Source organism: Anomaloglossus baeobatrachus, chromosome 3 (genome assembly GCF_048569485.1).
Source record: "Anomaloglossus baeobatrachus isolate aAnoBae1 chromosome 3, aAnoBae1.hap1, whole genome shotgun sequence".
Classification (NCBI taxonomy): domain Eukaryota; kingdom Metazoa; phylum Chordata; class Amphibia; order Anura; family Aromobatidae; genus Anomaloglossus; species Anomaloglossus baeobatrachus.
Genome location: NC_134355.1, coordinates 702091441 through 702117220, shown reverse-complemented (window position 1 = coordinate 702117220; position 25780 = coordinate 702091441). Strand labels below are relative to the sequence as shown.

Below are 25780 nucleotides of genomic sequence, written 5' to 3'. Positions count from 1 at the left end.
TCCGGTCACCTGCACAACAAGTCCCAGAGTGGAGAAAGATAGTGACATGCAGCACACTATGTGTCAGAGCAGAGCATGTCACTGTCTCCACTCTGGGACTTGTTGTGCAGGTGACCAGATGCTACATGTCACTGTCTCCACTCTGGGACTTGTTGTGCAGGTGACCAGATGCTACATGTCACTGTCTCCACTCTGGGACTTGTTGTGCAGGTGACCAGATGCTACATGTCACTGTCTCCACTCTGGGACTTGTTGTGCAGGTGACCAGATGCTACATGTCACTGTCTCCACTCTGGGACTTGTTGTGCAGGTGACCAGATGCTACATGTCACTGTCTCCACTCTGGGACTTGTTGTGCAGGTGACCAGATGCTACATGTCACTGTCTCCACTCTGGGACTTGTTGTGCAGGTGACCAGATGCTACATGTCACTGTCTCCACTCTGGGACTTGTTGTGCAGGTGAGAGTGTATACAGTTGGTACTATGCAGCAGAAGTCACAGAGTGGGGCAGTTAGTGACATGTATCATCCGGTCACCTGCACAACAAGTCCCAGAGTGGAGAAAGATAGTGACATGCAGCACACTATGTGTCAGAGCAGAGCATGTCACTGTCTCCACTCTGGGACTTGTTGTGCAGGTGACCGGATGCTACATGTCACCAACTGTCTCCACTCTGGGACTTGTGGTGCAGGTGACAGAGTGCAGAGAGTTGGTCCCATGCAGCAGGACAGGTGGCAGAGCACAGCGGTGACATGCCTGTCAGTGTCTTGCTGCTGGGAGGAGCAGATGATCACACTGCCCGACACCGGCCGCTCTCCTGACATCGCAGCAGAGCGGGCGGGTGGAAAGTGTGATCACATACTTACGTGCAGGGGGGGATTCAGCTGAAGAACCACCACCCCACCCCGTACTGCACACTGGCGCCCCGTGCCTCACCATCTGCAGGACGCCGGCTGCACACTGACGTCCTCCGGATCCTCCCCTCGATACTGGGCTGTGATGTGCGGTAGTCACCGCCCACAGCCCTGTCACTCAGTGTGAGTGGTGCCAGCCTCCTCTGACGTACCCGTCTTGTTTGAGAGCCCGGAAATGCCGGGACGTCAGAGGATGCTGGCGGCCACAGCTCCAGGGGGTCATGTGACAGGCACTGAGCGTGCAGGATAGCGCCGCTCAGTGCCAGAACTGGAAACAGAAGCCAAAGGAGAAAACGCCTAGAAAGGTAAGTAGAACTCCTACAGAAAATAAAAAAAAAATGGGTGAACCACCCCTTTAAACCTATAAATAGCCATCACAAAACATACAAGGGGCCAAATCACTCAGAAGGGCTCATTGCACTCCAGAGGGTCATTGCTGCAACAGCTTGTGTGAGCGCTGGAGGACATGTGCTAGGCCTCAGCAGAAACAAGACATCCGGACATCCTGATAGAGGACATCTCCAAGGCCTGGCAGCATAACTCAATCAATCCAGGATCCAGGTATGGATGAAGAAGAAAGAAATGAACTTTACTGATTTATTAAGAGAAATGGACTATTTTTTATTATAACACTAAAACAAGCCATCAAGTAAGATATAGGAAAATACTTTTTCTGTTCTATAACTAATTATCATACAATGAATTCTATATAAGATACATCTATTTTTAAATCTTTCTTGCACCTCATTGAGTACTTAAATAAATCTTTATTTTTATGTAGCGCTAACATATTCCGCAGCGCTTTACATACATCAGGAACACTGTCCCCATTGGGGCTCACAATCTAAATTCCCTACATGTATGTCTTTGGAGTGTGTGAGGAAAAACGGAGTGCCCGGAGGAAACCCACGCAAACATGGGGAGAACATATAAACTCCTTGCAGATGATGTCCTTGGTGGGATTCGATCACAGGACCCCAGTGCTGCAAGACTGCAGTGCTAACCACTGAGCCACAGTGTTGCCCCTTACTTAAAATATATAAAAGGCATTTATTTTTTTTACATTTTGGCGAGTGACAGCCATTTCTGATTATTTTCATTTTTTTATACTGATTTCTTTACTTTGCATAAGAGGGGATAATAAATACAGAAGTGCTAGTACCTCTTGCAAAGTAACAGGAGTTGAATTACATAAAATAAAATTAGTCAGAACCTAACAAGAGGGATGAGGATTCAAGTCGCATGAATTTTGTTTCAATGGAAGTTTGAAGGGTCCACAAAGCTACAGAGGATCATCCATTGACTGGTCATTGGAGGAGACCAATAAGTCAATCCATAGATGTATTAAGAAGTACTATAAGTATCAGATGTGCTGAAAAAAGCCAGCCAAGTCACAAAGGAGCTCCAAGCCAAGTTACAGTGCCTTGCAAAAGTATTCGGCTCCCTTGAATTTTTCAACCTTTTCCCACATTTCAGGCTTCAAACAAAGATAAAAATTTGAATGCTCTGATGAAGAATCAACAACAAGTGGGACACAATTGTGAAGTCAAATGAAATGTATTGCTTATTTTGACCTTTTTTTAAAATAAAACATTGTTTAAAAGAACTGAAGTCCTCAGTGGTTGATACCTTTTAATGGCTAACTGAAAAGATGGTAATAATAGAAAGTTTTCGAGACTGCGCAGGTCTCTTCATCAAGCTCAGTATAACACAAAATCTGAAGAGTCACATATTTATACACAACAGGACATAGAATAGTGCAGTAAAAAAAAAAAAAACAAAACAAAACAACAAGTTATATGAAACAGAACCCTCACTATGGCAGTGGGGGGGGAGGCAAACTGTTGTGGCCATAAATATTGCTGCAGTTCAGTGTGAAAGTTTTATTGTCCTCTGATTAGAGTCTGGTCCCGGATGTGACGCGCTCGGATGGTCAGAGGAGCACATCTCTTAACTGATGTAAAAAGACATGAATTCATGAGACACATTCATTCCTGCTCTGAATGTGTCAAAGGTCATCATAAGTTTGTACTCCCATAGTCTCCTAGCTAACTGGCTAACACGGTACAAAGATATATTTTACCTGTATTAAAATAAAACAAAACTGAAATGTGGGGCGTGCAATATTATTCATCCCCTTTAAGTTAATACTTTGTTGCGCCACCTTTATAGATGCAAGTTGCTTGGGGTATGTGTATCAGTATTGCACATCGAGAGACTGAAATTCTTGCCCATTCTTTCTTTGCAAACAGCTGGAACTGAGTGAGGTTGGATGGAGAGAGTTTGTGAACAGCAGTTTTCAGATCTTTCCACAGATTCTCGATTGGGTTCAGGTCTGGACTGTGAATTGGCCATTCTAACACCTGGGTACGTTTGTGAACCATTCCACTGTAGATTTTGCTTTATGTTAGGATCATTTTCTTGTTTGAAGACAAATCTCCGTCCCAGTCTCAGTTCTTTTGCAGACTCCAACAGGTTTTCTTCAAGAATGGTCCTGTATTTGGCTCCATCCATCTTCCCATCAATTTTAACCATCTTCCCTGTCCTTGTTGAAAAAAAGCAGGCTCAAACCATGATGTTGCCACCACCATGTTTGACAGTGGGGATGGTGTATTCAGGGGGATGAGCGGTGTTGCTTACGCCAAACATATCGTTTGGCATTGTGCCCAAATAGTTTGATTTTGGTTTCATATGAACAGAGCACCTTCTTCCACATGTTTGGTGTGTCTCTCAGGTGGCTTGTGGCAAACTTTAAACAACACTTTTTATTGATATCTTTGAGAAATGGCTTTCTCCTTGCCACTCTTCCATAAAGGCCAGGTTTTTACAGTGTACGACTGATTGTTGTCCTATGGACAGACTCTCCCATCTCAGCTGTAGATCTCTGCAGTTCATCCAGAGTGATCATGGGCCTCTTGGCTGCATCTCTGATCAGTCTTCTTGTTGGATGGACAGCCAGGTATTGGTAGATTTGCAGTGGTATGATATGCCTTCCATTTCAATATGATCGAGTAAAATATCCCATGAAGCACTGTGCAAAGTTTTGGAAATTTTTTTTTAACCAATTCCGGCTTTAAACTTCTCCACAACAGGATCACGGACCTGCCTGTTGTGTTCCTTGGTCTTCATGATGCTATCTGCGCTTTAAACAAAACACTAAGACTATCACAGAGCAGGTGCATTTATACAGAGACTTGATTACACACAGGTGGCTTATATTTATCATCATAACTCATTTAGGTCAACATGGGATCATTCAGAGATCCTCAATGAACTTCTGGAGTGAGTTTGCTGCACTGAAAGTAAAAGGGAGCAAATAATATTGTACGCACCACTTTTCATTTATTTATTTTTTAAAAAAGTTTAAAAATAAGCAATACATTTCGTTCAACTTCACAACTGTGTCCCACTTGTTGATTCTTCACCAGAGCATTAACATTTTTATCTTTATGTTTGAAGCCTGAAATGTGAGAAAAGGTTGAAAAATTCAAGGGGGCCAAATACTTTCGCAAGGCACTGTATCTCTAGTTAAGACAATAAATTTAATTTCTTTTTTTTTATCCTAGCAAAGCAAACTAGGTTTCATATATTCAGATATTTCTAACATAGAGGATATATGTTTAGGGCTTTATGCAGAATGTGAACATTTACAGTTAGGTCCAGAAATATTTGGACAGTGACACAAGTTTTGTTATTTTAGCTGTTTACAAAAACATGTTCAGAAATACAATTCTATATATAATATGGGCTGAAAGTGCACACTCCCAGCTGCAATATGAGAGTTTTCACATCCAAATCGGAGAAAGGGTTTAGGAATCATAGCTCTGTAATGCATAGCCTCCTCTTTTTCAAGGGACCAAAAGTAATTGGACAAGTGACTCTAAGGGCTGCAATTAACTCTGAAGGCGTCTCCCTCGTTAACCTGTAATCAATGAAGTAGCTAAAAGGTCTGGGGTTGATTACAGCTGTGTGGTTTTGCATTTGGAAGCTGTTGCTGTGACCAGACAACATGCGGTCTAAGGAACTCTCAATTGAGGTGAAGCAGAACATCCTGAGGCTGAAAAAAAAGAAAAAATCCATCAGAGAGATAGCAGACATGCTTGGAGTAGCAAAATCAACAGTCGGGTACATTCTGAGAAAAAAGGAATTGACTGGTGAGCTTGGGAACTCAAAAAGGTCTGGGCGTCCACGGATGACAACAGTGGTGGATGATCGCCGCATACTTTCTTTGGTGAAGAAGAACCCGTTCACAACATCAACTGAAGTCCAGAACACTCTCAGTGAAGTAGGTGTATCTGTCTCTAAGTCAATAGTAAAGAGAAGACTCCATGAAAGTAAATACAAAGGGTTCACATCTAGATGCAAACCATTCATCAATTCCAAAAATAGACAGGCCAGAGTTACATTTGCTGAAAAACACCTCATGAAGCCAGCTCAGTTCTGGAAAAGTATTCTATGGACAGATGAAACAAAAATCAACCTGTACCAGAATGATGGGAAGAAAAAAGTTTGGAGAAGAAAGGGAACGGCACATGATCCAAGGCACACCACATCCTCTGTAAAACATGGTGGAGGCAACGTGATGGCATGGGCATGCATGGCTTTCAATGGCACTGGGTCACTTGTGTTTATTGATGACATACCAGCAGACAAGAGTAGCCGGATGAATTCTGAAGTGTACCGGGATATACTTTCAGCCCAGATTCAGCCAAATGCCGCAAAGTTGATCGGACGGCGCTTCATAGTACAGATGGACAATGACCCCAAGCATACAGCCAAAGCTACCCAGGAGTTCATGAGTGCAAAAAAGTGGAACATTCTGCAATGGCCAAGTCAATCACCAGATCTTAACCCAATTGAGCATGCATTTCACTTGCTCAAATCCAGACTTAAGACGGAAAGACCCACAAACAAGCAAGACCTGAAGGCTGCGGCTGTAAAGGCCTGGCAAAGCATTAAGAAGGAGGAAACCCAGCGTTTGGTGATGTCCATGGGTTCCAGACTTAAGACAGTGATTGCCTCCAAAGGATTCGCAACAAAATATTGAAAATAAAAATATTTTGTTTGGGTTTGGTTTATTTGTCCAATTACTTTTGACCTCCTAAAATGTGGAGTGTTTGTAAAGAAATGTGTACAATTCCTACAATTTCTATCAGATATTTTTGTTCAAACCTTCAAATTAAACGTTACAATCTGCACTTGAATTGTGTTGTAGAGGTTTCATTTAAAATCCAATGTGGTGGCATGCAGAGCCCAACTCGCGAAAATTGTGTCACTGTCCAAATATTTCTGGACCTAACTGTACATGTAGAGTCTAAGAGATTGGGGGATCTTTTAATAGAGAGAAGCTAGACAAAACAATCACTGATCTCGGGTAGACTAGCCAGAGAAAACACTGCCGGCAGCCAGCGAGGGCGCTCAAGACAGTGAAATCCTAGGTACATTGCCCCCTGGGAAATATGCAAATCAAAAAAGTCTGTGGAGTCTCAACACAGAAACCAGTCAAATATCCCTCCGGGAAGGACCCGGAGGGATATCTAGCTGGTTTCTGTGTTGAGGCTCCTAACAGAGGCTCCACGGACTTTTTTGATTTGCATATTTCCCAGGGGGCAAAGTACCTAGGATTTCACTGTCTTGAGCGCCCTCACTGGCTGCCGGCAGTGTTTTCTCTGGCTAGTCTCCCCGAGATCAGTTATTGTTTTGTCTTGTTGGTCTACTAGGCATTGCTCCCACCTGGCCAGAATCCTACTCCACACTGATGAGGGTCAATACCCCGAAACAGCTGTCTGTGGATGGATACCTGGCCTTGGTATTTCCCTTATCATATCTTTAAACTTGTCAAAAAGTTGGATATTGACTAAAAGGGCCACTTAATATGGTGGTTATGGTGGTCTCCTAAAAAAGAGCCACCCCTTGGCTGGGTCCTTCCCGGAGAGATATCTGGCTGGTTTCTGTGTTGAGACTCCTAACAGAGGCTCCACAGACTTTTTTTGATTTGCAATAGAGAGAATCTGAGAAACGTCTGGCATTTAGTACATGTATTTCATAAGTCGGTGTTAGATAAATTCAAAGATTGTGTAAAAATAGAAACCATAGAACCTGTAATGTCAGACAGTAACATTGTCAATAATGTCAGTGAATTAGTCTGTAATGTTTCTAATGAAGATTGTCCACAAGATAGCTGCAGGCATGTGGCATCCGTTGAAGGTGACCTTGTTTTAAAGGACACCGGAAATGAAGGAAAAGATGGTGGAGGCAGAGGAAATTACATAGGGCAGAGAGAAGGGACAGGAGTCAGAGGAAATAATGTGGGGAGGAATGTAGGAGACTACATGTTAGCAGAAATTCAGAAATATTTGAATGTTTTGCTGAAAAGTTCAATTCAACCAATGATGACAAAAATTGGATTTTTAATATGTGGTTGCCAATAAGGTTTTTCAGACAGTTATCATGAAAAAAGGTCTTGTGATAATAATTCACATGAGCACTCAAATGATATCGACAGACTAAAACATTCATGTCCATATATGAACGATTGTATAAAGCAGTCGTCATGAATGTGAGACCAGAACCGATGATTCACAAGTTCGTGATAACATTTTTGAATGATAAAACCTGCACTATTGCATTGCAAAAAAAGTCCTTATTTGAATGCACAAAATTTCTTGATTTTGTAAGAACTCATCAAAAACAACCAGAACAATCCTATAACACCAAATAAGGTACAATGTTATGAAAAATCACATTTTCCCAGATCAAATAATTCCTGTGACAAAATCTATGATATTCGTAGGAAGTTACATCTCAGCTACAAGCCCTACGGTGTGATGGGATGTCTTCCCCACAGGGAACAAATCCTCTTCCTTTGTCCCCTGCGAGACAAGTCACTTTCAAAGGTTTTGACAGTCAGAAAGGTAGTAGTTTCTAAAAACGTTCTGTCTGAAATGGACTATAAGATGATAACCATCCAGTTACAGAACTTTTTCAGGGATTACAACAATTTTAAAATGGCCATAATAGAAGAAATTTTTGAGGAAAAACAGACACTGGCACTTGGAATTGGCAAACATGAAGTTGGGAAATTCAAAATTATTCATATACAGTATATTTATGTACCGTATTTTTCGGACTATAAGACGCACTTTTTTCCCCCAAATGGTGCGTCTTATAGCCTGAAAGTAGGGCATGGCTGTGGGAAATGTGGGTGCTTTGGGTCATCGGGGGCATGCGCAGGCTGTAGCAGGGCATGCGCAGGCTCTAGCAGCGCCTGCCGTGACCACGTGGGCCCGCTCATTTCATATGCATCCTCCCACCCATCATCTATCAGCGCTGAAGCCGACGCTGACAGGTGGGCGGGATGATGGGCGGGGGATGCGTGCATAGTAAAGAGCCGGCCCACGTGATCACCCCTGGCAACTACAGCCTGGAGTTATCATGTGCGGCTGTATTCACTGCTCCCCGCACATCATCATCAGCGTGGGGCGCAGTGAATAAGTACACTCACTTGTCACTGTTGAATGCAGCATCGCGATGTCCTCCTGTCTGCCGGCCGCTGCTGTGTGTGGAGACTAGTGGTGCGCACAGCGATGACGTCATCGCTGTGCTCACCACTCTCTACACACATCAGCGGGCAACAGACAGGAGGACATCGTGATGCTGCAGGGAACGGTGACTGCTCCACATAGGTCAGCGGCGCTGCTACGGACACAGACAGGAAGACGAGTGATGCTGCAGGGAGTGAGGAAAGGGGAGTATAAACATTTTTTTTTGTGTGCCACAGGATGCAGGCCGTATACCAGGATGGGGTATACAGCAGGATGGCAGTATATACCAGGATGGCAGTATATACCAGGATGGCGGTATATACCAGGATGGGTGCATATACCAGAATGGGTGCATATACCAGGATGGCACTCTGTAGCAGGATGGGGGTATATTCCAGGATGGCGGTATATAGCAGGATGGAGGTATATACCAGGTTGGCAGTATATAGCAGGATGGAGGTATATACCAGGATGAGGGCATACATATACATTGCATACATATATATATATATATATATATATATATATATATATATATATATGGGCTGGTATAGTGTAGTGGTGAAGTGCACTGCCTCCCACATGGGAGACTGGGGTTCACATCCTGGCCCTGCCATATAGCTTGGGGGAAAAAAGAAAAAAAAAAAAAACGCCTCTAAACACTATAATACCTACCTTCTGGTGGCTGTTATAGCGTAGTGGTTAAAGTGCACATCCACCAGTATACCAGTAGGGGCCCCTTGGGCAAGACCCCTAACACTATAATGCCTACCTCAATAAACATGAGAGTGTCACGAACAAAGAGAGTCATGCCGGCTCGGACGTCGCCCGGATTAACAAGGTCCGCGTCAGATGTTGAGGAACCAGGACAACCTGATGATAAATGGACAAGGCAAGAGAACCTGGATCTGATAAAATGCTACTACAACAGCAGACCAAAGGAGAGGGGATACATAAAGCGTATGAGGAAACTATGGATGGATAAAAGACCTGAATGTCCATTGACTGAAAAACAACTAGTCACCCAACGCTTCAATATCATAAAGAGAAAGCTATTATCACAACTTGAGATAGATCAACTGCACTGTATAGCCACACCACAGGAAGACCTGGAAGAACAAGATGTGCAGCCCTCTGAAAATCCTGATCCAATTCTGCAACTAGAGGGTACAACAGCTGATCTGAGAAAATCAGAGAGAAACTGAATACCATGAACCCCAGAGACCGATTGCCAAGGCTCAACAGAGAAATACCACCAGAAAGTATGCTAGAAGACGCCAATAGAGCACTCGCATCAATACCTACCACCACCATAACACAAACTAATAAACTAATCTATGCCACTGCCTCAGTAATTCTGGAAATGCTTGGCTATACTAACAAGAACAATAGAAGCACATGCCCACCATGGAAAAGAAGACTGGAGGCAAAAATCAAGGTGACACGAAGAGAAGTCAGCCAACTAACAGAAGCACAGAAGGGTGTAAAGATCAAGAATAAGACCAAGCTGAACAAGTACAAAGGCCTGACTCCATCTGAAGCCCTAGAGACTGCAAAACAAAGGCTTACAGCACTGGCTGCAAGACTAGGGAGATACACTAGAGAAGCTGAGGCCAAGAGGATAAATGCCTTGTTCTCCAAAGAACCATCCAAGGTGTATTCCCAGCTGCAGAATAACAGCAACAGCAACAATAGCAGCAATTCCACCGATAGCAGAGACTGAACAATACTGGAGGGACATATGGGAGAAGGAAAAAACACACAACACCGCTGCAAAGTGGCTGCAAGATCCGAGAATGAAACACAACCACCCAGAACAAGACCCAGTTACCATCACAGAAGTAGACATCCAAGAGCGCATCAAGAACATGAAGAGCTGGACAGCACCTGGCCCAGACATGATCCACACCTACTGGCTAAAGAAATTGACAGCAGTACATGAACGGCTGGCAAAACAGATGAATCAACTGCTAGAAGCAGGCCACCACCCAGCCAACACAAGGAAGAACAGTGCTGATCATGAAGGACCCTTGTAAAGGAACAATTCCATCCAACTATCGTCCAATAACCTGCCTTACAACGACATGGAAACTCCTGTCAGGCATCATAGCCACCAAGCTACAGAACCATATGAATCAGTACATGAATCCAGCTCAGAAAGGCATTGGGAACAACACCAGAGGCTCTAAGCACCAGCCCCTCGTGGATAGATCAGTCGCTCACGACTCAAGATCCAGACAGAGCAATCTCAGCACAGCCTGGCTATAGGAAAGCCTAGGACTCAATGCCACACACATGGATCTGTGAATGCTTGGCTCTCTACAATGTCAATAGGAAATTAAGAACCTTCCTCAGCAACTCAATGGGGCTATGGAGGACAACACTGGAAGTCAACTCAAGGCAACTAGCACAAGTGTCCATCAAATGTGGCATATACCAAGGTGATGCACTATCCCCATTGCTGTTCTGCATAGGCTTAAATCCCCTCAGTCAGATAATAGAGTCTGGCTTTGGATACAAGTTCAAGAGTGGAAGCATCATCAGCCACCTACTCTACATGGATGACATCAAGCTGTATGCGAAAAATGAACGAGACATCAGTTCACTGATCCACCTGACCAGGATATACAGCGAAGACATTGGGATGTCCTTCGGACTGGAGAAGTGTGGCCGGCTGGTCATAAAGAGAGGCAAGGTAGTGAAGACTGATTGAGTAGAACTACCGGCAGGGCACATAGCAGATGTACAAACCTGCTACAAGTACCTTGGCATCCCACAGGGATACGGTAACCACGATGAGGAGGCAAGGAAAGCAGCAACATCCAAATACCGTCAAAGGGTAAGACAGGTCCTAGAGAGCCAGCTCAATGGGAAGAATAAGATCCGCGCCATCAATACATACGCTCTGCCAGTTATCAGTTACCCTGCTGGCATAGTGTGCTGGCCAAAAGAAGAAATGGAAGCTGCAGATGTGAAGACCCAGAAGCTCCTCACAATGCATTGTGGTCTCCACCCCAAGTCAAACACCCAAAGATTGTATACCAACAGAAAGGAGGGTGGTCGAGGCTTGATAGGTGTCCAAGCCACCATCATGGATGAAACAAGAAGTATCCAGGAATACATCAGAAAAATGGCACCAAAAGATGAAATGCTGAAGGAGAGCCTAAGACAGCAACAACAACAGTCCGAGAAGGAAGAACAAGAACATGAAGTGCAGTATTTAGAGAAGAAAGAGCCGGGGCACCACTCCGCACTATGCGACAACTAAGTCCATGCGGCAATATGAATCAGAGCAAATCTGGGGTGCACATGAAAAAGACAATGCAACATCCAATGTAGAAGGAGAATGGCACTCACCAGGTATTGCTGTATAAAATCATGTTTATTCGGATCTGGAGGTTACATGTGCAGGGCAGGTGGGTGGGGAGGGAGAGCTATGCACGTCCGACGACGGCCGTTTCGCACTTACAAAGTGCTTCAGCTGGTCTGGATGAACATGACATCATGTCCGTTTTTAACCACATAGCCTATGTGGCTGATGTCAGACAATTAAAGTGAATTAAAAACATTACATATCAACATATCTTAGGAATGCAGCAGTAGAAAAATACAAAATACAAGATATACTTTTCCATAATGGAGAAAAATCCGGAAAAATTATCCTAGGAACACACTTAAATCAATCTTCTCATTCAGACCTAAAGGGCCTGTGGCATTAAATTTCATTATATATTCTGCCTCTCTTCTAAGCAGCGACTTATGGGTGTCACCCCCTCTAGCCGCAGGTTCAACCAGGTCAATCCCTGCAAAGGTCAGCACATTGCAATCTGCATCATGATAATTTTTTATGTGATTGATTAAACGCATAGACCCTATTCCACTCGCAATGGAATTCCTGTGTTCCCTGAACCTGATAAATAACTGTCGTATAGTTTTGCCAATATAAAAATAATGGCAAGGACAGTATATGACGTATACTACCATTTTAGTCCTACAGGTAATCAGATGCCTAACCCTGTGTGAATGGCCTCCAATATCTAAAACTCTGCCCGTTTTATGGGAGGCACAGAACGAACAATTGCCGCATCTGAAATTGCCTATCGGACCAAGATGGTGCAACCACGATTTAGGGGGCATATAGCGCTTTTTGACCAATATGTCGCCGATATTTTTACAGCGCCTATGAGTCAATAGAGGCTTATTAAGCGCCATTTCTTTCAATTCCTGGATCCCCTCAATAATGTGCCAGTTTTTATTTATAATTGTTTTTATCATTCGGTCCATAGGGCCATACTTAAAATTAAAGACAAAACGGTTCAATTGTTTTTTGCCACGTATATTGCATGATTTTTTCTTTTCTTGGTTATCAGAACGAAATTTAATTTCTGCTTCTTTCTGTATCTGATCAATAAGATTGAGGGGGTAACCTCTTTCTAGGAACCTATGTCTCAAATCAAGGGTCTGGGCTTTTAATCTATCTGGACTGTTAGTAATCCTATTAAGCCTTAGAAATTGTCCAAAAGGGACAGATTGCAGCACGTGTCCTGGGTGAGCACTTTCATAATGTAATAATGCGTTCACTGTGGCAGGTTTTCTATAGAGCTCCCGTATAATCTTCCCATCCCGGGCAGTTAATTTAACATCCAGGAACTCTATAGTCTGACCCCCAAATAAATGTGTGAACAACATGTTGTAATCATTATGTATATTCAGATATGTCACAAAGGACTCGAATCGCTCCCTGTCCCCATCCCAGACAATCAGTATGTCGTCGCCAAAGCGTAAATATTTTCTTATATGCTTTATATAAGGATTGTTGGGACTGTAAATCAAATTGTCTTCCAAATGCGCAAGGAAAAGGTTTGCGAGGGTACAAGCCACAGGGGTCCCCATGGCCACCCCGCTGCTCTGTAAGAACCAGGTGTGGCCAAATTTAAAGGTGTTATTTTTCAGAATAAATGTCAGAGCTTGCTCTACAAAATTTAGAAGAAGATTATCCTCACCTAGCCCCTTCAGCATATCTATTATGGTGCTAATGCATCTTCTGAGTTTGACAGATGACAATGTGGATACGACATTATGACCAATGGTTAAAAACAAATCAAAAACAGATGCATGTTTTTCAGGAGGGATCAAATCAACATTTTTTCCACCGGTATCCCAGGGGAATAGCATTGACTTGTTTTATGATGTTGTAATGAAAGATATGAGAGCTTTAAAATATCCCTCCTTGAAAAACAATCTATCTGCAGTTGAAAAAATTGCTTTGGAAAAAATCAGATCATTGAAGGATGTCACCATAAGGAAGGCTGACAAAGGTGGAGCCACGGTCCTTTTATCCACCGATTATTATTTAGAAGAGGCAAAACACCACCTTAACAATCGATCTGTATATCAGAAACTAGACAGTGACCCTACAACTAGATTGAAAGAGAAATTACGTAGTTTTCTGAATGGACAGGTGACGGCAGGTTTTATTACAAATAATAGGGCGGAAAAACTGTTCCCCCCTTTTCCAACCAAACCACATTGGTATTGGTTACCTAAAGTGCACAAATCTGAATCTAGGCCACCAGGGAGACCCATAGTATCGGGGTCAGGGTCCCTCACCGAGCCCCTATCGGCATATCTAGATTGGTTGCTACACCCATTATTAAAGACTATTCCTTCCTTTGTGAGGGATACAAGTGATCTGGTGAAACAGTTAGAGCATTTTGAGTGGCAAGAAACATTCTGCTGGGCTTCACTAGATGTAGAAAGCCTTTTCACCAGAATACCACAACTGGGTATTAGCACCATAATAGATATGCTGAAGGGGCTAGGTGAGGATAATCTTCTTATAAATTTTGTAGAGCAAGCTCTGACATTTATTCTGAAAAATAACACCTTTAAATTTGGCCACACCTGGTTCTTACAGAGCAGCGGGGTGGCCATGGGGACCCCTGTGGCTTGTACCCTCGCAAACCTTTTCCTTGCGCATTTGGAAGACAATTTGATTTACAGTCCCAACAATCCTTATATAAAGCATATAAGAAAATATTTACGCTTTGGCGACGACATACTGATTGTCTGGGATGGGGACAGGGAGCGATTCGAGTCCTTTGTGACATATCTGAATATACATAATGATTACAACATGTTGTTCACACATTTATTTGGGGGTCAGACTATAGAGTTCCTGGATGTTAAATTAACTGCCCGGGATGGGAAGATTATACGGGAGCTCTATAGAAAACCTGCCACAGTGAACGCATTATTACATTATGAAAGTGCTCACCCAGGACACGTGCTGCAATCTGTCCCTTTTGGACAATTTCTAAGGCTTAATAGGATTACTAACAGTCCAGATAGATTAAAAGCCCAGACCCTTGATTTGAGACATAGGTTCCTAGAAAGAGGTTACCCCCTCAATCTTATTGATCAGATACAGAAAGAAGCAGAAATTAAATTTCGTTCTGATAACCAAGAAAAGAAAAAATCATGCAATATACGTGGCAAAAAACAATTGAACCGTTTTGTCTTTAATTTTAAGTATGGCCCTATGGACCGAATGATAAAAACAATTATAAATAAAAACTGGCACATTATTGAGGGGATCCAGGAATTGAAAGAAAAGGCGCTTAATAAGCCTCTATTGACTCATAGGCGCTGTAAAAATATCGGCGACATATTGGTCAAAAAGCGCTATATGCCCCCTAAATCGTGGTTGCACCATCTTGGTCCGATAGGCAATTTCAGATGCGGCAATTGTTCGTTCTGTGCCTCCCATAAAACGGGCAGAGTTTTAGATATTGGAGGCCATTCACACAGGGTTAGGCATCTGATTACCTGTAGGACTAAAATGGTAGTATACGTCATATACTGTCCTTGCCATTATTTTTATATTGGCAAAACTATACGACAGTTATTTATCAGGTTCAGGGAACACAGGAATTCCATTGCGAGTGGAATAGGGTCTATGCGTTTAATCAATCACATAAAAAATTATCATGATGCAGATTGCAATGTGCTGACCTTTGCAGGGATTGACCTGGTTGAACCTGCGGCTAGAGGGGGTGACACCCATAAGTCGCTGCTTAGAAGAGAGGCAGAATATATAATGAAATTTAATGCCACAGGCCCTTTAGGTCTGAATGAGAAGATTGATTTAAGTGTGTTCCTAGGATAATTTTTCCGAATTTTTCTCCATTATGGAAAAGTATATCTTGTATTTTGTATTTTTCTACTGCTGCATTCCTAAGATATGTTGATATGTAATGTTTTTAATTCACTTTAATTGTCTGACATCAGCCACATAGGCTATGTGGTTAAAAACGGACATGATGTCATGTTCATCCAGACCAGCTGAAGCACTTTGTAAGTGCGAAACGGCCGTCGTCGGACGTGCATAGCTCTCCCTCCCCACCCACCTGCCCTGCACATGTAACCTCCAGATCCGAATAAGCATGATTTTATACAGCAATACCTGGTGAGTGCCATTCTCCTTCTACATAAGAACATGAAGTGCCATGGCAAGACAAGCCACTGCATGGGATGTACCATAGACAGATAATGGAGGTGGCTGACATGAAGAAATCCTACCAATGGCTGGAGAAAGCTGGACTCCAGGACAGCACAGAGGCACTAATCATAGCAGCACAAGAGCAGGCGCTAAGTACCAGATCTATAGAAGCAGGGATCTACCACACAAGACAAGACCCAAGGTGTAGACTATGTAAAGAAACCACGGAAACAATCCAACATATAGTGGCAGGATGCAAAATGCAAGCAGGAACAGCGTACACCGAACGCCACAACAAAGTAGCGGGAATTGTATACAGGAATATCTGTACAGTGTATGGGCTAAGTCCCCCCTACGTCCAGGTGGGAGACCCCAGAAAAAGTGGTGGAGAATGAAAGGGCTAAAATCCTGTGGGACTTCAAGATCCAGACAGATAAGCAAGTGGTAGCTAACCAACCAGATATCGTGATCGTAGACAAGGGTCAGAAGACAGCAATGATAATAGATGTGGCAGTGCCTAATGACAGGAACATCAGAAAGAATGAATATGAGACGCTGGAGAAATACCAGGGCCTTAAAGAACAACTGGAGAAGATGTGGAAGGTGAAGGTAACAGTGATTCCAGTGGTGATAGGAGCACTTGGAGCAGTGACCCCTAAGTTGGAAAAATGGCTGCAACAGATTCCAGGATCAACATCTGAGCTCTCTGTCCAGAAAAGCGCAGTGATGGGAACAATTAAGATCCTGCGCAGAACCCTCAAACTCCCCGGCCTCGGACCCGAGAATGAGGAAGGACAAATAACCACCCACAGGGGGTGAGAAGGTAAAAATAATTATTATATATACATACATACACACACACACACACAAACACACATAACAAGGATGGGGATTATATACAAGGCAGGAGGATCATTACCAGGATGGGGTACCTTAGTAGAGAATTTGAAGACATTAGCCCCATAACAGTGTCAGCAGCAGATTCTCGCCCCATAACAGTGTGTCATCACAATTTTCACTTAAAATTTTATTTTCCTATTTTCTTCCTCTAAAACCAGGGTGCATCTTATAGTCCGAAAAATACGGTAGTTAAATAGTTTTATAGATCTATATATGTACACTACAGTTCAAAAGGTTTGGGGACCTCCAGACAATTTTGTCTTTTCCATGAAAAAAATCACACTTTTATTTACAAATGAGTTGCATAATGAATAGAAAATATCGTCCAGACAGTGACGAGGTTAGGAATAATGATCTTTACGTAAATTAATAATTTTCCCTTCACACTTGGCTTTCGGCACAGAATGCTCCTTTGCAGCAATTCCAGCTTTGCAGACCTTTGGCATTCTAGCTATTCATTTGTGGAGGTAATCTGGAGATATTTCACCCCATGCTTCCCCCCTTCCACAAGTTGGATTGGCTTGATGGCCACTTTTTGGCACCATACGGTCAAGCTGCTCCCACAACAGCTGTATAGGGGTGAGATCTGGTGACTGGGCGGCCACTCCATTACAGATAAAATACCAGCTGCCGGCTTCTTCCCGAAATAGTTCATGCATAATTTTGAGGTGTGCTTTGGGTCATTGTCCTGTTGTAGGATGAAATTGGCTCCAATCAAGTTCTGTCCACAGGGTATGGCATGGCGTTGTAAAATGGAGTGATAACCTTCCTTATTCAAAATCCCTTTTACATTGTACAAATCTCCCACTTGACCAGCACCAAAGCAACCCCAGACCATCACACTACCTCCACCATGCTTGACAGATGGCGTCAGGCAGTCTTCCAGCATCTTTTCAGTTGTTCTGCGTCTCACAAATGTTCTTCTGTGTGATCCAAACACCTCAAACTTCGATTCGTCTGTCCATATCACTTTTGTTCCAATCTTCATCTGCCCATTTTAATCTTTTCCTTTTGTTAGCCAGTCTTTGGCTTTTTCTTTGCCACTCTGCCCTGAAGGCCGGCATCCCGGAGTCGCCTCTTCACTGTAGACGGTGACACTGGTGTTTTGCAGGTACTATTTAATGAAGCTGCCAGTTGAGGACCTGTGAGGCGTGGATTTCTCACACTAGAGACTGTAATGTCCTTGTCTTGTTGCTCAGTTGAACAGCGCGGCCTCCCACTGCTTTCTACTCTGGTTACAGCCTGTTTGTGCTCTCCTCTGAAGGGAGTAGTACACACTGTTGTAGGAAATATTCAGTTTCTTGGCAATTACTCGCAATGAATATCCTTCATTTCTAAGAACTAGAATAGACTGTCGAGTTTCACATGAAAGTTCTGGCCATTTTGAGAGTTTAACAACACCAACAAATGTAAAGCTCCAGATTCTCAACTAGCTCAAAGGAAGGTCAGTTTTATAGCTTCTCTAATCAGCAAAACTGCTTTCAGCTGTGCTAACATACTTGCACAAGGGTTTTCAAGAGATTTCTAAACATACATTAGCCTTCAAACACAGTTAGAAAACACAATGTACTATTAGACACTGGAGTGGTGGTTGTTGGAAATGGGCCTCTATACACCTATGTAGATATTTCATTTAAAACTAGACGTTTGCAGCTAGAATAGTCATTTACCACATAATGTATAGAGGGGATTTCTGTATAATTTAATGTTCACTTCATTGAAAAAAAATGTGCCAAGAGCCAGCTGTCACTGCCAGGAGCTGTGCCAGTGCTGCTCCCTGCAGTTTAACCCACTAAATGCTGCGATCAATGCGATCGCAGCATTCAGGAGGCAGGGAAAGGAATCTCTTACCGATTACAGGGACCCGATCGCTGCCATGGTAACCTTGAGTCATCACCATGACACAGGTTTACGGAACTACGGAGAGCTTCAGACCCCATGCTGCCTGCATGATGTGTAAGGCGAAGTGGCAGAGCTGGTGCAGCACGGACACTTATAATCCCCTGCACTGATCAAGCTCTGCAGGGGATTATATCAGTGATCAGCTCACTGACCGTTAGTGTCCCAGAAAGGGACTAAAAAAAAAAAAAAAAAAAAAAAAAAAAGTATTAACCCCTTCACCCCCGGCCACTAAAACACCCTAATGACCGGGCCATTTTTTGCAATTTTGACCAGTGTCACTTTGACAGGTTATAACTCTGGAACGCTTCAACGGATCCTGGCGATTCTGACATTGTTTTTTCGTGACATATTGTACTTCATGTCTGTTGTAAATTTAGGCCGATACTTTTTGTGTTTATTTGTGAAAATTTAGGAAATTGTGCGAAAATGTTGAAAATTTCGCAATTTTCAAACTTTGAAAATTTATGCCCATAAATCTGAGAGATATCTCACACAAAATAGTTACGAAATAACATTTCCCACTTGTCTACTTTACATCAGCGCAATTTTTGAAAGAAATTTTTTTTTCGTTAGGAAGTTAGAAGGGGTCAAAGTTCATCAGCAATTTCTAATTTTTCCAACAAAATTTACAAAATAATTTTTTTAGGGACCACATCACATTTGAAGTGACTTTGAGAGGCCGAGGTGACAGAAAATACCCAAAAGTGACCCCATTCTAAAAACTGCACCCCTCACACTGCTCAAAACCGTGACCGACACGTTTTTGGCGCGACTTTTTTTTCCGTATCCCCGATGCTTTTTGTCACGCCAAAAATTGAGCAGGGATGCCGATCCGTTATGTGCATCCCTGATCAGCGCTCGGCGGGACGCACGGACTGATGCGATACAAAAAGCGTCGGGGATACGGGAAAAAAAAGTCCCGCCGAAAACTGACCACGGATGGAGATACGTTATCTGCATCCCTGATCAGCGCTCGGCGGGACGCACGAGGTGTAAAAATGGACAGGGGATAGAGGAAAAAAAGAAAAAAAAAAAGTTATACTCACAGTACCCAGAGGAGTAGCAGGAGGAACAGAAGGCAAGCGAGAGACAGCTGTACAGGAGCCGCAGGCAGGAAGTTGGACAGCTCAGCAGAAGACCCAGGAAGGACGCAGCGATGGAGGCAGATGTGATCGGCCGGTGAAGACAGGTAAAAGGACGTCGGGGGGACAGCAGAGGGGGGGGTGGGACAGCAGAGGGGGAGAGCAGAGGGGGAGGGAGATACCGGAGGATCTGCAGAATAGAGATCACGGGGGAGGCCGGCAGATTGGGATGTCGGGGGGCAGATCAGGATGTCGGGGGGCAGATCGGGATGTCGGGGGGGGGGGGGCAGATCGCAGGAGGGCACGGGCAGGGGCCATTACGGGAGCGCGCAGGAGCAATAACAAGAGCGCGCAGGGGCTGCAAGGAGAGCAGAGGAGGAGGGAGATACCGGAGGAGCTGCAGAATAGAGATGGCGGGGGGCAGATCAGGATGTCGGGGGGGCAGATCGGGATGTCGGGGGGGCAGATCGCAGGGGGGCACGAACAGGGGCAATTACGGAAGCGCGCAGGGGCTGCAAGGTGAGCACAATACTCACCGCTCCTGCTCCGTGACGTGACAGCAGCGGCAGCAGCAGCGGTGGCGTGGTACCACTACTACCAGCCAGTGCTGCACGCTGCAGACATGTTGGGGGAGGGTCACCAGACCAGCAGAGGCCTGGGGAGGGCGGCCACCGGCAGATCAGACCGCCCCACTGCACACTGATTGGAGTGATTGCGCGTCATAGCACGATCGCTCCAATCAGTGCTGCAGGGGCTGGGGGCGGCATGTTTGAGATCCACCTATGATCTGCTGTACCTGCTACAGCACATCATAGCCGGATCTCACAGTATCGCACTATTTCCGGCATTATTTTTACCGAAATCAGTGCGAAAGATGTGGTTGGCGGTTCAGATTTGAACAGCCAATCACATCGATCGTCGATGGGGGGTGGCGATGCCACCCCCCCTGGGGTGAAGCAAAGGTCCCCTGCTGTAAGAAACAGCAGGGGACATCATTTGAAAGCCGTTGCTATGGCCACGGCAATCAAATGAACTTTAGGCCGTAAAATTACGTCCCTGGTCGTTAAGTCACATTAAAATAGGACGTAATTTTACTGTCCGCGGTCGTGAAGGGGTTAAAAAAAATAATTGGTGAATACAAAAATAATTAAATATAAAATATTCCAATAAATATAAAAACAAAAAAAGCTGCATATTTGGTATTTCCGCGTCCGCAACAACCCGAGCTATAAAACGGTCACTATAGTTAAACCTTTCAGTGAACACAGTAAAAAAAAAATAAAAAATGTAGCAAAAACTATGTCTTTTCATCATACACCTGCCCCAAATAAAGGGAATAAAACCGCTGAAAACGTCATCTTGTCCCGCAAAAAAACAAGCTGCCATACAGCAGCATCAGTGAAAAAATAAAAAAAACCTGTAGCTTTCAGAATACAGCAAAGTAAAAACTATTTTTGTTCCTATAAAATCATTTTTTGGGTGTAAAAGCAGCAAAACAAAAAAAACCCTACATAAATGAGGTAACCCAGTAATTGTACCGACCCAAAGAATAACATTTTTTTTGCTTTTATGGCACAGTAAACAATGTAAAAAAAAAAAAAACAACAAAAAAAAAACAATTCCTGAATGTTTTTTTAATCCTGCCTCACAAAAAGTGGAATATAAAGCAATCAAAAATGTGGCCCAAAATGGTACCAATAAAAACTCCAATTTATCCTTCAAAAAACAAGCCGTCATATGACTGTCAGCAGAAAAAAACAAAACCAAAAAAACACAACTTTAGTCTTCAACATCCAGTGATGCAAAAAATCTTTACTTTGGAAAAAGCAATTTTTAGTGCGAGTCTCTAAACCTAAAAAACCCCCCAAAACTATATAAACCTGGTATTGCTGTAAGCGTACTGACCATAGGAATAAAGCCGCCTAATCACTTATTCCACAAGGTGAACAGCGTAACAAACAAACAAAACAAGCCAATTATTCAACCGCTATTGATTTCTTCATTCTGCTGCTAAAAGCTTGCAGTACATCGCAGCTCATATTTATCCTGCGCTCTACGCTGAGTGCTTGCAACGGAGATTACTTGTAAATCTCTGAAAAAATGTGATTCAGACATAATTCCCAACTGAAAAATTTACTGTACTGAGGCAGAGGATATTACTTTGACCTCACATCTAGCCTGTGATCCGGCGGTGTCCATATTTTTGTGTGTCTTTTCAGACGTGCACAAAAGAGCTATCACCAACAGTTTTTGTTGATCATTGAAAAGATGGACACCACTGAACAGAGGCCAAATGGAGCCGAGAGTAAGGCTATGTACGCACTTTGCTTTTTTACCTGCTTTTTCAACTGCAGCGTTTTCGTGCCAAAATGCTTGCGTTATGCTTTTCAAGCAAAGTCAATGGGACATTGAGCTTTCTTGTGTGCACTTTGCTGTTCAAAACGCTGCGTTTAATTTGCATAAATTTGGGCAAAAACTCAGCGTTTAAAGAAGCAACATGTCAATTGTTTTTGCCATTTTGGCTGCGTTTCCCATCCATTCAATTTAATGCAAAACTTCAGCGTTTCTATAAGCACCGAAAAAGCACTAAAAACTCATGAAAACCGCAAGGTGCGCATAGGCTACTTTCTTTGCGTTTTACATGCATTTTTAAAGCCAAAAGCATTGCCCTTTCTGCCAGAGGATGCTTTTTGAACTGCAACTACCTCGACACAAAGTGCGCACATAGCCTAACTCTGCTGCCTCGTTAGTGAATAGATCCATCAGGGATTTTAAATAAATCACCCATTGCAGAGATGTAGTTTGAAACCCTGATGTAAGCGCTCAACATAGAGCACAGGATAAATGTGAACTGTTCCAAAATGTCTGCAATCTTTAATTCTGCAAAATTCACTGCGTTTGACACCATGGATGCTTTCCAGAGACTAAATTGTCACTACTCCCATAGATGAATACTTAAAGGGGTGTAATTTCTAAAATTTGGTGACTTGAGAGGGTTTCTTCTGTTCTGCCACTTAAGGGCTCTGCAAATGGAGTCCGCAAACTATTCTAGGAAAACATGTGCTCCAAAAATCATGTGGCGCTCCTTTCCTCACAAGCCCCGCGGTGTGGCTGTACAGTCACATGTGAGGTATTGCCACATTCAGGACAAATTATGCAACACATTAAGGGGCCATTTTTTATTTATTACCCTTGTAAAAACGGCAAATATGGGATTAAAACAGCATTTTAGTGGTAAAAATGTAATTATTTTTTCTTTACTGCCCAATAGTATGACATTTTGTGACACACCTGTGGTGTCAATATACTTACTGCACCTGTGGATGAATTCATTGAGGGGTAGAGCCTGCAACATGGGGTCACTTGTGGGGGGTTTCTGCTGTACTGGCACCTCAGGGGCTCTGCCAATGTGACATGGCAACCGCAAACCTTTGCAACTAAATCTGATCTCAAATATGGTGCGCCTTCTTTTTTTGACTTTGCACTGTACCTTAAAAGTAGTTGTTGACCACATATGGGGTATCAGCGTACTCAGGAGAAATTCCACAGTAAATTGAATGGTGAATTTTTTCCTGAAACTCTTGTGAAAAGAAAGCTACCTAGTTGAAGCAACAACTTTGTGGTAAAAAAAAATGTTTTTTAATATTTTTACGGCTCAACATACATTCTGTGAAGCCCCAGGGGGTTCAAAGTGTTCACCAAACATCTAGATAAAATTTCTTAAAAGGTCTCGTTTCAAAAATGGGGTCACTTGTGGGGGAGCTCTACTGTTTAGGCACCTCAGGGGGTCTCCAACTGCGACAAGGCATCCACTAACGATTCCAGCCAATTTTGCAGTCAAATGGCGCTCCTTTACTTCCAAGCCCATACTAATTTACCCACTATCATGAAGTACAACATGTCATGAAAAAACGATCACAGAATCAGCAGGATCCATTGAAGCGTCCAGAGTTATAACCTGTCAAAGTGATACTGGTCAGAATTGCAAAAAATGGCCTAGTCATAAAGGTGAAATCCTTGCTCTGGGGTAAAGGGATGAAGATAAAATAATGAAATATAATTTATCCAAAATATACTATTCATATACGTATTTAACTAAATCATGACAAACAATTATTAAATTGTGGATAGGTAAAAAAATACATCAAAGGTTTACTCAGAAGAGTCACATTTTAGAAAAGTATTTCTAATGTCTTTACTTTTATACAGCTTTATATTATTATAATGATATGCAGAAAATCAAATATTTTATGGTGTTTTTTTATCTCCATTACATATTTATGTTTGATTAAAATACCTATTTTCTGCAAAATTTTGATATTACTACTAAGGTACAAATGAATTGGGTATAATAATATAATGATTGGGTATATAATAAACAAGTATTATATACAAAGTTACAGAACTTAATTATTTTGATAATTTTTTTTTTTTTATCCAATCAATTTTTATTGTAGGAAGTTACATTACAAAAGGGAGAAATTCAGGTATCATTGGCAATAATACACAAAGAGAACAACGCTGTAACACGTGGTAGTATAACCTTTGATTATGATTCACATTTCCTGTCACACCACCAATCATGTCTGATGCAAGTTGCAACTTTTTTAGGTTAATCAATACCCAATACGTATAGAGTCAACCTACCAATTTACTCTTTAATTCTCAAAACGAGGGTTCCAAACAACCAGAACCAGAGAGTAAGAAAGGAAGATCAGAAAAGGGAGGGGAGAGAGAGGTGGGGGAGGGGGGAGAACCATGGATGGTTGCAAGGAGGCAACCAGGGAGGGGGGAGGGAGAGAATTGGATGGCGTTTCGGGGTAGCCCAAGCAGTAACAACAACAGAGATTTAAACACCTTGAGTATTGACATGTGGTACGGGTGACCTCCCTGCGTAACACTCTCTTTCACCCTATTTGACCCATTTTTTTTTTATCAGACAGTTTGCCCTGGAGACAGATGCCTGACAGGGGATGCATATACAGAGTTTAACCACGTGTCCCAAATCTGAAGTATTTTGTTTTTGGCGCGGATGGAGTGAGCCAGACAGAACTCGTATTGGCATTGGAGATTAATTCGGTTACATAGTTCAACAAATGTAGGTGTCTTTGGGGATTTCCAATAGCTACTTATGCAATATCTGGCAGCAACTAGAATGTGAACTAATAAACCCCTGGATTCCCAAGAGAACTCCTCTATACCCACGTTTAGCACTGCCAGACCTGGATTCGGATTAATAGGATTGCCTGTCAGCTCACCCATCAGGCCAAACACCTCCAACCAGAACGAGAAAACCTTGGGACAAGCCCACCAGCAGTGACCAAGAGTACCCCTTTGGAGGCAGCCCTTCCAACAATGTGGCGAATAATTTGGGAGGAATTGTGCTAAGTTGGCTGGGGACCGATACCATCGCAGGTGTACTTTTTTCAGTTGCTCCAGATGATTTATACACTTGGAATATTTTTGGATATTTGCTGATGCCGAGTGCCAGTTTGACGGAGAGGTAGAGTCACTCAACTCCACGTCCCATTTATTCATATAAGGAGATTTTTGCTCTTCGGGGGGGTTATTGAGCCATTTGTATGTCGAGGAGATACCTTTGGATTTAAAGGGGTTATCCGGCTTCTTTGACTTTTTTTTTTATTTCCCTATTGGGCTACATTGGGGCAGGTAAGTAGATAGAGACCACTTACCTGCTCTGCTGTCAGCCCCTCTCCCCCGGCTCAGAGTGGTCATGTGACCGCTCCTGCCGCGATTTTGCTGCTTCCGGTCATTTCATGTCAACATGGGCAGGGCCATGTTGACATGCAAATCTGGAAACAGCTTGTCACCTCCCTGCTGGGCGGGTACAGCTGCTTCTCATCACTGTCCCTCCCGCTGTCTGTGCTCTCTTCAGCACAGCGGTGACGTCACTACTGTGCTGATATGGCCAGAGC

At 43.1% G+C, this 25780-nt stretch overlaps 1 protein-coding gene across 1 annotated transcript in view; it reads right to left on the bottom strand.

Annotated features, from left to right (window-relative positions):
* LOC142297114 (uncharacterized) overlaps positions 1 to 25780 on the bottom strand; it is a 116209-nt gene that overhangs the window by 6025 nt on the left and 84404 nt on the right. The gene's annotated exons all lie outside the window — the stretch shown is intronic.